General features: G+C 46.1%; 1 protein-coding gene across 4 annotated transcripts in view; it reads left to right on the forward strand.

Moving 5' to 3' along the window:
• TBL1XR1 (TBL1X/Y related 1) overlaps nucleotides 1–13,497 on the forward strand; it is a 235,457-nt gene that overhangs the window by 94,500 nt on the left and 127,460 nt on the right. For all 4 annotated transcript variants that reach the window (XM_048504874.1, XM_048504876.1, XM_048504873.1 and 1 more), the window contains one exon: nucleotides 8,185–8,249. The gene's annotated coding sequence lies outside the window, so the exon portion shown is untranslated. The remainder of the gene's footprint in view (nucleotides 1–8,184; nucleotides 8,250–13,497) is intronic.

Here is a 13,497-nt window from a genome sequence, read left to right on the forward strand (position 1 = left end):
TCACCTTCAGAAGGAAATCAGGGGTGCACAAGAATAGACCCTTTAACTGTCAGTCAGCAGGAAGCCTCGGGATTGATCAGGTGTGGTATAAAGTATTTGGAGCCTTTCCCGGTTATAAGAGAAGAGGCTCTTATTCCTTTTATCATCCTTCTCATTCTGGTTTCTCTGTACTGCCTGGGTTCTGTCTATCAATGTTAGAAGCAGTCTTTTTACTGCCCCCCCCCCCCACTGCTGAAATACAGAAAGCCCTACATTTAGCCTTTGTTTGAAGAAGTCATCCTTCTATCCACTCAAAATATTCTTCCCCTCAAAAAAATCTCATTTTATTAACATACAGAAGATTATAATGGATTACAAATAGTTAATTTTTTTTTGTTGCAAGCCCAGATCAACTCTTCTGCCTTAGGGGATGGCAGGATATTAATTTACAATTGTACAGATTAAAATGGCAAAGTGTGACATAATTTCTTATTGCCTGAGTACGTATTGGCTTTGGGTTTTATTATTATTATTTCTTTCAGATGTATGACTCATTGTAACATATTCCAGTTTTGTTGCATTCCATAAACTAGCATCAAATGTTGAACTAGATGGGAAGAAAAAGGAAAACAAAAGCATATTCGGGATGCCAAGGGAGATTTTTACCAGTTGAAAACGATCTACTTTTGATTGCTGTGCCATTGTTAAGGTGGATTAAGCGTGTTTTCTCTTCTTTGAATTTATTTGCTTTGAAGTATGCCTGGTGTCTGGATACTGTGAGAGCCGAGGAGATGGTATCTGAATTCGAACTTGGAATATGCTCTCTCCACAGTTTGTATGGTCAACTGCTGAGGCAGGAGAAGGAAGGAACAACAGCCAGGAAGTATTGATTTAGACTGCATAGAGCACAGTTGGGCAGATGACAGCTCACAGTCCACATCTGGAGATTTTTGTCTGGTTCTTGAGCTGCTTAACAAGAGCGTTAATGTGCCAGATGGCTGCATGGGGCAGTGGGCCAGTCCTTCTAAAAAAAATTGCTGAGCAACTCAAGGGCTGAGAGCCAGTAAGATTGGCAAAGTGGACTGCATCTTGCTTACCTGACACAGGTGAAGTGGAATCGCTGCCGAATAGACTTGTGGACAAGAGTTTGTTTTGTTTCTTTTGGTTTTTGCTAGTTATTCCAAAACGAACTATTTTTTGTTATTGGGTTGTTCTCCCATTGATCAGAGGATATCTTGTGGGTGTTTTCTGACCATCCAATAGGGGAGGCAGGAAATGACATTTATTTCCCTTCGTGATTGTGGTGAGACTTCTCTATTCCTCAGTTCTTTTCCTGCCTAGCCAGTTGAGAGCAGCTTGCTGGTTGTCTGCGCTGTCTTTCAGCTACTACTCCTTCTATCTTCACTTCTATCACATCTTCCCTTTGTCCCTCCTAGCTCAATCTTGTTGTTGCCTATTGATCCTCGCCTTTCTTCCCTCCTTCCCCTTTCTTTCTTACCTGTGGGCTTTTGCAATGCAGTGAACTCATCGCTGGAAACATAGCTGCTTGAAAGGTGCAGGGAGAGTACCAGAGCCTGGAGTACTGAGAAGACGGCTGCTTTCTGTTCAAGGACGAGACCCCTGCCTCCAAGGAGTCTTCCCCTGGTCCAGGGAACATGTCACCTAGGGCTGTTCCTGATACGGTCAATCTCCCAGGTGCCTCCAGGAGCAAGTCTGCCAAGCCAGAGACAAAGCACGCCGAAATAGCATGCCTGAAGAAAATGGATGCCGTGGGGGTATCAGTGGAATCTCAAGCCACCGCAGACCCCCGCTGTAGTGGGCAGCCATTCTTCTCCCCAGGAAGTTGGGAAGCTCTCCTACAGTCTCCTTGAGATAAAGGTGGCTGGTCTCCATTTTGCCTTTTCGTACCAACTGCAAGCTACAGTGATTTCACAAAAGACCAATGCAGAACCAATTGGTCCAACACCAGAGGCCAGTTTTGTCGAGGGCAGTACGGGGAGAAGTTTGCCCAGCGAGGAGACACAGGTGATCAGGATCCCAAGACCAGATAGGCATGGCTGTGCAATTCCAGTCACAGATCAGGTGACTATTCTCATATGGGGGGGGGGAGGATCCAAGAAGCATGGGAGGCCTTCGTGTCCAACCAGTAGGCCTTCGAATTGTCTCATCTAGTTATAACATCGTGTTCGTTCACCTATTGCTGCAATAACGGATCATCTCTCCTCTTCAGAGAAACGACTAAGGATGCTGTAATCGTGATTATCCATCTGTTGGACATCCAGTCTACAGAACCCATGCCAGGTTCTGAAAAAGACACAGGAATCTATTCTATATTCTTCACTGTGCCCAAGAAAAACAGGAATGCAAAGTTCCTCCCTGTCTGCTCTAGAATTGGAATACCTCACACGGGTATGCAGTCCTAGTGGCTACAGCTTGCAGGGAATCAAGGAAGTCTGGAGCCTCTTTCCCCTCCCCCCCCCCCCCAAGAAACACTGTTATCTCTCTATGTCTTTATTACAAAATACTGCCAGCCCTGTGAACGTGAAAGTAGTCGGAAGCAGAGGCTCAAAACTGTAAGAAACCAGAACCAAACAAAAGAACATAGTGGGTTTCTTTTTTTGATTATGGGCTGTTTAGACGGAGAATTTGTTTTGGTTTTATATTAATGAAAGCGCCCCATTTTCATAATTATCGTAATTGATAACGAAAGGAATGCACAAGTCTGATGCGCAGACGTGAAGAGCTGGCCTTTGAGTTACATGGTCACAGCAACCAATTAGGAAATATCTAATTAATAATGAATATTGTTTTGACAAATCCATGAGTTAAGTTGGCCGTTTCGCCCTTCGTGGTTTCACCCATGATTTAAATACCACTGATGAAAATCAAAATAATTTGCTTATTGAGTTGAAGGAAAGACCGCTCTTTCAGTTGTATTGGAGAGCTGTAGAATTCCAGAAGTTCCAGTGATAAGAAACTACAAGTTCTTCACAGGAGAGTTATTAAGTGTACATACTGCATGTTCTGCTGTGTTCACGGGTAGTTATTCTGTGACATGCAGGGGCCCCTAGAATACAGTTGGAGCTGTGGGCAATGCAATGGCAGTACTTCAGAGTAGTCCTTGCTAATACCATCTTAGGGAACTACTTGGATATTTCTCCCTCTTATGTCATGAGGGAACAACAACACAGTTGGCACGTGCTTGTTTCCAAACAGTTGAGTTGGTGGTCATGTTGCGGTTTTAATCTTAAATATCGGTCAAACTATACGTAACCTGTTGAGTCTTTCAGCACAGAATGAGGAAAGGTTCTTGGCTTGTCTCTTGTCCATCTTAAATTTGAGTGCAGTTGTCCTGCCCTCCAAGCATACTATCATTCTGCCCCTCTTTCCTCCCCAACGGGCTCAGGGTAGTGTACACAGCTGTTTCTCCACGTTATCCTCACAACATGTTATTGTCACAACAGCTCAGTGAAGTAGGCTTTGCTGAGGGTTAGTGAGCAACTAGCTAAAAATCCCTCATTGAGCTTCACAGTGGGGATTTGAGTCTGAGGTCCCCCGAGTTATAGATCAGCATGCAGATCGAGTTATAGATCAGCATGATATTTTTTATGGTCTCTTTGCCACTTTAATGAAGAAAATGAGGATGAGAAATAGTTTGGATTCATACCCTGCCTTTCTCTCCTGTAAAGAGTCTCCAAGTGGCTTGCAAACGCCTTTCCCTTCCTCTCGCTGCAACAGACACCTTGTGATGTAGGTGGCACTGAGAGAGTTCTGAGAGAACTGCGTCTAGCCCGAGGGCACCCCACAGACTTAGCGGGGCAACAAATGCACTGTCCCGGATAAGAGTCCGTTGCTTATGTGGAGGAGTGGGGAATTAAACTTGGTTCTCTTGATTAGAATCCACCTATTCTTAGCCACTGTACCACCGCACTGTCTCTCAATAAGATGCTGAAGATCACTAATTCCCTCTAATTCTCTCTATTTCCGTTTCCTTGTCGTTCCGTCTCCACCCGTATATGTCTGTTGTAGCAGGTTTGCACCATTTGGCTTTTGCTGGTGGCAGTGGTTGCTGTGAAGTAGCATTGATGCATTTGTGAGCATTTGTAAAGAAAGGAAATAAAACGCTCAGGGTCCTAAGTATTATCAAAGGCTTTCACGGCTGTAATAAACTGGTTGTTGTGGGGTTTTCGGGTTTCTCAAGATTCTACTTCTGTGTTGGTGGTGGAAAGGGTTCCTTATGGCGAACCCGGAGATTTCAAGACAAGGGACATTTGGAGATAGTTTGTAATTACCTGCTTCTTTGTGGGCAGAGAGAAGTTAAGAGAACTGAGATTGGCCCAAGGTCACCTAGGAGGCTTCATGTGGAAGAGTGGGAAATTCAACCTGGTTCTCCAGATTAGTGTGTGCATGTGCCCATGCTAGGATATGTAATAAGCAGCATTCCCCTAGTGCAAATCACCTCAATTACTTATATTAAGCAATTAACACTTGCTAAGTGTTTTATTTCCTGTCTAAATGCAAAATTGGCCACGTGTGAAATGGTAACATTTATCTATAACCCAGCAGGAAACAGGTAATATACTCCTTGTATCCTTTCCAGAGCCTATTCCATTTTTCCTGACAAGGTGACCAGTAAAGGAAATGTAAATCATGCCGTGTTCCCCAAGAGCTGCACGTGCTCCCAAATAAGGATGGCACCCTTGTAGTGCAGGTGCAAGAACAATTTCCTGGGAGTAAGCCCCATAGAGTTGACTTGCATAGGGCTTTAAGTAGACCTGCTTAGGATGGCCCCATCAGTTGTAGGAAGAAGAAGAAGAAGAGTTTGGATTTATATCCCCCCTTTCTCTCCTGCAGGAGACTCAAAGGGGTTTACAATCTCCTTGCCCTTCCCTCCTCACAACAAACACCCTGTGAGGTAGGTGGGGCTGAGAGAGCTCTGAGAAGCTGTGACTAGCCCAAGGTCACCCAGCTGGGGTGTGCGGGAGTGTACAGGCTAATCTGAATTCCCCAGATAAGTCTCCACAGCTCAGGTGGCAGAGCGGGGAAACAAACCCTGTTCCTCCAGATTAGATACACGGGCTCTTAACCTCCTTCGCCACTGCTGCTTGTTTCAGGTTGTTTCAGGTTGCGTCCATTCCTATTTCCTGACTTCCAGCCGCCGCCACGTAAATGAAAGCCAGTTCCTTCAAAGGCCGTATGTTGGCTGTCCTCCCACAGCTGTGAACCAAGTGAGAAGATCTATTGCCAGTGCTGTTTAGTAAACAGTAGAAAATACAGTAAAACAGTAATTTACAAAAATGGATACAAGCCACATGGCACAACCTACTCCAGGGTAGGGGTGGTAATTGTTCCTTATAGCCAAAAACAAATGCCTCGTAATGACTTTTATAAAGACCAACCCAACGGTTGTGTTCTGTAGACTGTGTTCTCGCCACTGGGTCGGTTTTACTGAAATGTATCATGTGGATTTCATTTCTGGAGTCTGCTATGGACTGTCGCAGTTACCAAACCTCGTTTAATCCTCACGTGATTTCTCTTAATGTTCACTCATTTTTAACCCCCAGCGGCTGCTTTGTATCTCTGATGTTCTTGGAGTTGGTTTTGAGGATTTGTTTGCCTTGCGTATGCATAATGTGCAGTTTTTATACTGTATTTATGCATACAATACTTGTCGTCTATATGCATAATATAAATAGTAACTGATACATAAATCGAAATGTGTACATTTTAGAGGGAAATACTTTGCATGGGGAAAGAGAAAAGAAATAAATCACAAGGGAGATCCAAACTGAAACCGGCATGTTCAGCCTGAAATAGCAGGGATATGAAATTCAGAATCACCCCTAGACCTGTGTAAAGTTCTAGCTACTCAATAAAGGAGGAGAAGGAGGAGTTTGAATTTATACCCCACCTTTCTATTCTGTAAGGAGACTCAAGGTGGCTTACAAGCTCCTTTCCCTTCCTCTCCCCACAACAGACACCTTGTTAGGTAGATGGGGCTGAGAGAGTTCCGAAGAACAGTGTCTAGCCCAGGGGTAGGGAACCTGCGGCTCTCCAGATGTTCAGGAACTACAATTCCCATCAGCCCCTACCAGCATGGCCAATTGGCCATGCTGACAGAGGCTGATGGGAACTGTAGTTCCTGAACATCTGGAGAGCCGCAGGTTCCCTACCCCTGGTCTAGCCCAAGGTCACCCAGCAGGAGTGTAGGAGTGTGGAAACACATCTGGTTCACTAGATAAGCCTCTGCCACTCAGGTGGAGGAGTGGGGAATCAAACCCAGTTCTCCAGATTAGAATCCACCTGCTCTTAACCACTACCCCACGCTGGCTGGAGGTTTGCCATTTCTGAAAACTGTTGCATTGGTTATTCTAGAACACCAGTTGGGTAGACTGTGGTCCTGAAAACACTTTCTTGGAAGGAAGCCCCATTGAATAACATTGAACGTACATCTCAGTAGACCTGTTTAGGACTGCTCTTCATAGTCTCCTGAACCAAAAAATTGCAATGATTTGGGTGGTACATTGGACAGTCTCAATAATACTGAGTTAATACGTTGTTTGGACTGCTCATGGGTCAGCGATAGAGCATCTGGTCAGCATGCAGAAAGTCCCAGTTTCAACCTTTGCAGTGTGGTTAGTGGTTGAGAGCAGCAGATTCTAATCTGGAGAAGCAGGTTTGATTCCCGACTCCTCCACATGAGGGACGAACTCTTACCTGGTTGACTGGATTTGTCTCCCTGCACCTCCACATGAAACCTGCTGGGTGAACTTGGGCTAGTCACAGTTCTTTCAGAACTCTTCACACAATGTGTGATTGGTGTTTGGAATATGCTGCAACAGGAGGTGGTGATGGCCACTAACCTGGATAGCTTTAAAAGGGACAGATTTATGGAGGAGAAGTCGATCTATGGCTACCAGTCTTGATCCTCTTTGATCTGAGATTGAAAATGCCTTAGCAGACCAGGTGCTCAGGAGCAGCAGCAGCAGCAGCAGAAGGCCATTGCTTTCACCTCCTGCATGTGAGCTCCCAAAAGCACCTGGTGGGCCACTGCGAGTAGCAGAGAACTGGACTAGATGGACTCTGGTCTGATCCAGCAGGGTTGTTCTTATGTTCTTATGTTCTCTCAGCCCCACCTACCCCAGGAGGTGTCTGCTGTGGGGAAGGTAAGGTGATTGCAAGCTACTTTGAGACACCTTTCGGTAGAGAAAAGTGGGGTACGAAAATCAACTCTCCTCCTCTTTGATGCTCTTCAGTTCAACATTTTGCATGTATTGGTACATAGCTCAGATCCTGAAACAAATTCCTACTAACGGAAAGGATTTGGGTGTGCTGCGTGGGATTCCACGCAGCACTTGTTGTATCCTAGAATTCTCCCTATAATGCTTCTGGGGACAGGATGTCCTCAGCAATAGCAGGAGGGGAATTAAATTCAGTGTGGTGTAGCAGTTAAGAACATTGGATTGGGATCTGGGTTTGAAATTGCACTCTGCCGTGGAAACTTGCTAGATGGTCAGTTACCAGCTCTCAGTTTAACCTACCTCACCGGAAGTAGGGGAGGATAATGATATAAGCCGCTCTGTGCCCCTGTTGGGAAGAAAGGCACAAGAGAAGTGAAGTTAAAAAGCAAGCAACGTAATAAATAAAGGTCTGTTTCGTGGAACAAATGCATCCCTTCCTCGCCATTCATGGAAATTTACCATGGGATCCAAGTTGGTTATTTTTTCCCCATTGGGACAGAGTTTGATTTGTTTAGAAAAATAATTGGAGAAGACATCTGTTTATACATAATTTGGGTGACCATCATGACACAAAAGAAACATCCTATTGCAAGCTGATTACCCCCCCCCCAAAAAAAAAACACACACACACACACATAGTAACCTGTTTTGTAAAACAAAATTCTGCCTAGTCCTTCAGGTGGCTTAGGCAAACATAACAACTTACAAACAACATAACAACAACAAATATAACTACTTATATTTATCTCCCAAGTCAGTGATTTTTCTAATTATCCATTAAAAGATGTGACAATTCTAATGTATTCTTATCCTCTAAAAATTCAGAGCTGAAAATTTCAGCTTTTCATTTGCAAATTCTTCCAAGCACTCTGGTCCTAACACTGTCATACAGTTATTACGTGTGAACACTTTCTTCAAATGGTGTGAAACCCGTTTTGTTGACCTTGTTTTTCTCTTCTTTCAGTACCATCTTCCTGTGACTGAAGGCTCCTGTCAGGAAACCTTCCACCCATCCATGCACTGCCAATGGTAAGTATGTTTACACGCTAATAAGTTGGTTTGGTTTTTGAAGTATTCTTAATTTGTTTTTCAAAAAACCTAACATCTTTTTTTTCTAAAGAAGACACACGCAGACTACTTGGCAAGGGTGTTTTGGAAATTTTAACTAATGATGTTGGCAAATATTGTAGTGTACTTTGTGCTATCAGTGAATTCGAGAGCCAAATTTGACATCTGTGTAAAGTCGGTAGCTGTTTCTACATTCCCTTCTGGCTGAATTGGTGTATTAGGATACTGATCCACCCTAAGTAGTACATCCTGTCATTCACACCAAGATTTGCAGAACGCCTTCTTGTGCGTGTGTGTGTTTGTGTGTTTCCAGTTTCACTGTGTGTGAACTTTACGGGCACAGGGTGAAGATTGAGTGGTAAGGCCCAGCAACTTTATTAGAGAGAAAGCATTCTCAGCAACTTGAAAGGACAGTTCTTGAATCTGTATCATTTTTTTTTTTTGCAATACCTGTTTATATTTCCACAAAAGCTATAGCAGTGTTGTTAATGCATGGCAAATAATTAATTATCTTCCTTTAAAAAAAAAAAGGACTTGCATCTCTTAACATGTGTGCAGTGCTCTAAGTACGTACTGTGTTCTTAAATATTTCTGCGAATCTAGGGCAGATTCTGCATGAGCTGAAATCACTGGTGTTGGCCCAGTAATAACACAGTTTGGAGGGGGAACTTCATATGGCTGCTGCCTCCAAATTGACATGCTAAACTAGCAAGTCCTTTGGAAAGTGGCGGCGTCCACCCAGGGCCGAGCGAATGGCACCAGATGGAAGGTGCCATTTTCTGGCACGCTGCTTAAAAGACAACTTGCCTCCTTGTCCCTGCGTAGCTCCATCAGGACAAGGGGAAACACCCCCTGCCCTATGACCCCCAGGCCATTGTCAGGGCCCGGGTGTCAGATCCATGCCTCACAGTGCTTAGATGTCTGGCTGTGTAAGGATTGCAAATGTTTCCTGTAAATGCTTTCCGGTTTCCCTCTCCCCTCCCTGGCAATTCCCTGGCGCCAGCCCTCCTGCGGGAAGGTGCGGACGTTCCCAGGTTTCTTGAAGCTCTGTAGTGCAAATGTTATACTCTCTTTGAAACACATTTGGTGAGAATCGAATGGGGGGGGGGGGAATTGAAGGATATAATCGCTGGATCTAGGCGGGAGAGCTTAGATTCAGCTTTCTCTGTTACTCTACGCGTTGTAGAAATAAACTGCTTTAGGACTTTCCTACGGTCTCTGTTATTTCCATGTTTGAGAGCCTGACACCGGGGGCGTGTCCCCTCGTTCTGATGGAGCTATGCAGGGACGAGGAGGTATGCTAAAAAAAAAAGTGGTGTGCCTCATGGCGAGGTGCTGCTGCGGGCCGTGGCAGCTCTGGGGCCTCCTGCACACACATGTTTGTACAGCACCAGGCCGGCGCTGGTGTTATGTACACCAGTGCCCCACCGCTCCCACGACCTGTGCAGAATCCGCCTAAGTCGGCGTGTACATTTTCTGCCATGGTTGGGACTTTGTTTTTATTTATTTTTAAAGGACGTTTTGCACCCCCTCAAAAGCTTGGCACCCTCTTTTAGGAATTATTTTGTGCTGTGCGTTGTGTCTCTGGCCAGCCAGGGTTCACACAGTGAATAAAATGGCTCTGCAGATTTATCTGGCCAGTTGAGACAATCTACATCAGTGATAATCACTCCACAACTCCTGGAGAGCCATCGTTGCAGTTACTGTCAACCCAGAGAGCCTCAGTTACTTCTGCCCCAACATGAGACCTGCACCTCACCACATATATCTTTGTTTTTGCTAGATGAATAGGGGGGAAACAAAGATTGAAACTAGAAAACAACTTTTGTAGCAAACGAAGGAAAGTGTCTAATTTTCTCAGAAAATCCCGAACTGGTACAGTATGACTGCCTGTACAGGACAATATTTGGATGTTAAGTTAGACTTTGATAATGCTGAACTCTCCAGTAGTATATTATCATCAGACATGATACTCACTGTGGACAAAATGAGCCGCAATTAAGTAGTAAATGTCCTTGAAAGTGTTGTAGGGCCGCAGTGTACCCAGGAATCAAAATTTCTCATGTTTTGGATTGTCTTCCTTTAAAAATCTTCAACATGTACTTTAAACTTCAGTGGACTCAGAAGGCTATAAATCTGCTTAGGACTGTGTTTTTGCCACCTTATTATGTGACTTTTTGGTGCTTGTCAGTGTCCTCTGAAACCTGCTTAGTCCGTACTTATAGCTTCATCTTTCCACCTGATGCTGAGTTTTGTGCTAGTTTCTGTCCCACCTTTGGTATTTACAGGACTGATGAACGATCTAGGGCAGTGATGGCGAACCTTTTAGAGACCGAGTGCCAGGGACGGAGCAAGGGGAAACTGCGTCTGTAGCACGTGTGCGCCCTGCACCCCTGCCATGCCCCTGTCTGCCCCCGCCCTGCCCTGGAACGCCCCGAAACACCCCGTCACACCCCTGGAACACCCTCACCACGCCCCCGCAGGGGCACGCACCAAGTGCGTTGCGCACCCCTCGCTCCCTTGATGCCATGCCACTGCTGTGTGCCCAAACTGGGGTGATGGTGCACATGCCCACAAAGAGGGCTCTGAGTGCCACCTCTGACTCGCGTGCCATAGGTTCGCCACCCCTGATCTAGGGGATTTGGAGAAGGATAAATGTTGAAATCTTGCCCAAAGAAGAGTGAGTGGATTGGGGGGGGGGGGCTGTATGAATCCAAACTGTTCTTCTTCTTACGTGGGTTGGGTTGGGGTGGGGTGGCGGTTTTGCTTACCTCGATTCCCACAAGCTTTGGCTTTTTGTGCACATATGTATGCCTCTAAACGGCGGTCCACGGCAGTGTGGATTGAGCCTGAATGTTTGGTACTGTCTGCACACGAAGAACCAAACATGAAATCGAATGGCAGGGGAGGCCATCAGGAGTATGTGCACACCGCTGTATTTTCTGCTAACATATGGTGGTTGTTCAGAAGAGCCCTGTTGCGGGGTTTCCAAAACTGCAAAGCCTCATATCAATTCTGGCCAAAATGGTTTTCGGTCTAAGGAGGACAAATATGGACAGAGGTCCCCGTCCCCCCCCCCAGCTGTCCTTCGGGGCATCCTTCATTTTCCTAGAATACTCTGTTATGTGTGCTACTGTCCCCGCAGAAAACTACCCCTTTCCCTATATTACTACATGCTGGCAAATGGTGAGTTAGCCAAGACTGGAACACTGTTTTTCATTATTGTAACTCTTTTTTTTTAAATGACTCATTCCACATTAAACTACTCCCAACACTTCATTAAATTTTAAAATACCAGGAAGAGACTGTTTGAAGTTATTATTGCATTTTGTCCTAATTTCCCCCCTACAGGTTATGCCAGAGAAAAAAAAATAAGTATTTGTAAAGTCTTGTGGGCCTGTTATTTGGAATGGTGATAACTGATTCTTAATTATTGCTTGGAGCAGAAGGATTTGAGGGGGTGGGGGAGAATCTTTGACTGAAGAGACTTTTCTTGTAAAGGGACTTCTTTTTTTAAAGACACAGAACTCTTGTTGGCTCTTGTGGGTATTCTCTTCTGATGGTTGAGTACTGCCACCTCTGGATGAAAAATGCCACAACCGATTAGCTTCTGTTCTCCATTTACAAGAGAGATTGTTGTTGCTGTTTTTAAATGCTGGTCCCGTGACAATGTACAGGGTGGGGAGTGGATGATAGGATTTGTAAGCACCTCATAGAAAGCCAGCGTTGTGTGGTGGTTAGCGTAAGGTTAGGACCCAGGATTCGAAGGTTTGAATCCTCTCTGCCAAGGAAGCTTGCTGGGTCCTCGGCCCACTCTCTGTCTCTATCAGTCTCATTTACCTCACCGGGTTGTTGTGAGGGTACGGTGGAGGCCAGGGGAATGTTGGAAGCTGCTGTGGTTCCCCATTGGGGAGAAAGGTGGGGAGCAGCAGTGGCGTAGGAGGTTAAGAGCTCGTGTATCTAATCTGGAGGAACCGGGTTTGATTCCCAGCTCTGCCTCCTGAGCTGTGGAGGCTTACCTGGGGAATTCAGATTAGCCTGGGCACTCCCACACACGCCAGCTGGGTGACCTTGGGCTAGTCACAGCTTTTCGGAGCTCTCTCAGCCCCACCCACCTCACAGGGTGTTTGTTGTGAGGGGGGAAGGGCAAGGAGATTGTCAGCTGCTGAGTCTCCTGCAGGAGAAAGGGGGGATATAACTCCTCCTCCTCCTCCTCCTCCTCCTCCTCCTCCTCCTCCTCCTCCTCCTCTTCTTCTTCTTCTTCTTCTTCTTCTTCTTCTTCTTCTTCTTCTTCTTCTTCTTCTTCTTCTTCTTCTTCTTCTTCTTCTTCTTCTTCTTCTTCAATAAATAAATGTTCTAAGAGCGGCGTTGAAAAGAACACACGTGACTGACCTGAGTGCTATTTTAAATTGGCTTTCTACTGGCGGCGGGGGGTATCTTGATTGGGGTGTCTTCTTCATTACTTGCAAGGAGGCAGGAACCACTTAATAGAGTTGAAACTCCCCTTCCTGTGGCATTAACTCGGGGTTATTCCCCTCAGTATTCTTTCCTGCCTGCAAGGAGTGCAAGGCTTCGCGCGCAGCTCCCCAGGAAAAAGTTTCTAAAGTGTATTTTGTGTGTGCCTGTGTCTCCCGTCTGTCTCCCCCCTGACTTATGTAAGTAAGTGGGAAGGAGGACAGCCTATTGAGGGGAAGCTAGGAGAGAACTCTTTCATTTCGGCGATTAGGAGCTTCCGCCCTTTACGGACCCGCCTCCAAGATGGCGACGGGTCGCCCCTCCTCGAGGACTTCGGCTTCGTTCCGCAGCGAGGCGAGCCGCCAAGATAAAAACAGCGGAGATTCAACCTCGCTCCAAGCCGTCAAAAGAAGGAAAAAAAGCGGCCCGGCGGAAACAGCTGGCCAGCGCCAGCGCCAAAAGCTTGGCTGGGAGCTCGGCGCCTTCGAGCTGCAGCGCAGGCGGCTCCGGCAGTCCTCTCCTACCCCATCTTGAGTCCGGAGCCCCGGCTTCCCCAGTAGCGAACGAGGAATCCAGGGGAGAGTGCGCTGGCATAAACCTCCGGCTTGGAGCCAGCGGCGGCAACGTTTAGCGGCCTGGCAAGCAGCCACCAGCAGCATTACAGCCCACTTCCTGTAGCCGGGATCAGATCGAAAAGGCCCTGGGTACCCAGAGAGGCCCGTAGACTTCTGTAGCAGAGCAGCCAACAGCGCGC

The sequence above is a fragment of the Sphaerodactylus townsendi genome, linkage group LG08 (genome assembly GCF_021028975.2).
Source record: "Sphaerodactylus townsendi isolate TG3544 linkage group LG08, MPM_Stown_v2.3, whole genome shotgun sequence".
Classification (NCBI taxonomy): Eukaryota; Metazoa; Chordata; class Lepidosauria; order Squamata; family Sphaerodactylidae; genus Sphaerodactylus; species Sphaerodactylus townsendi.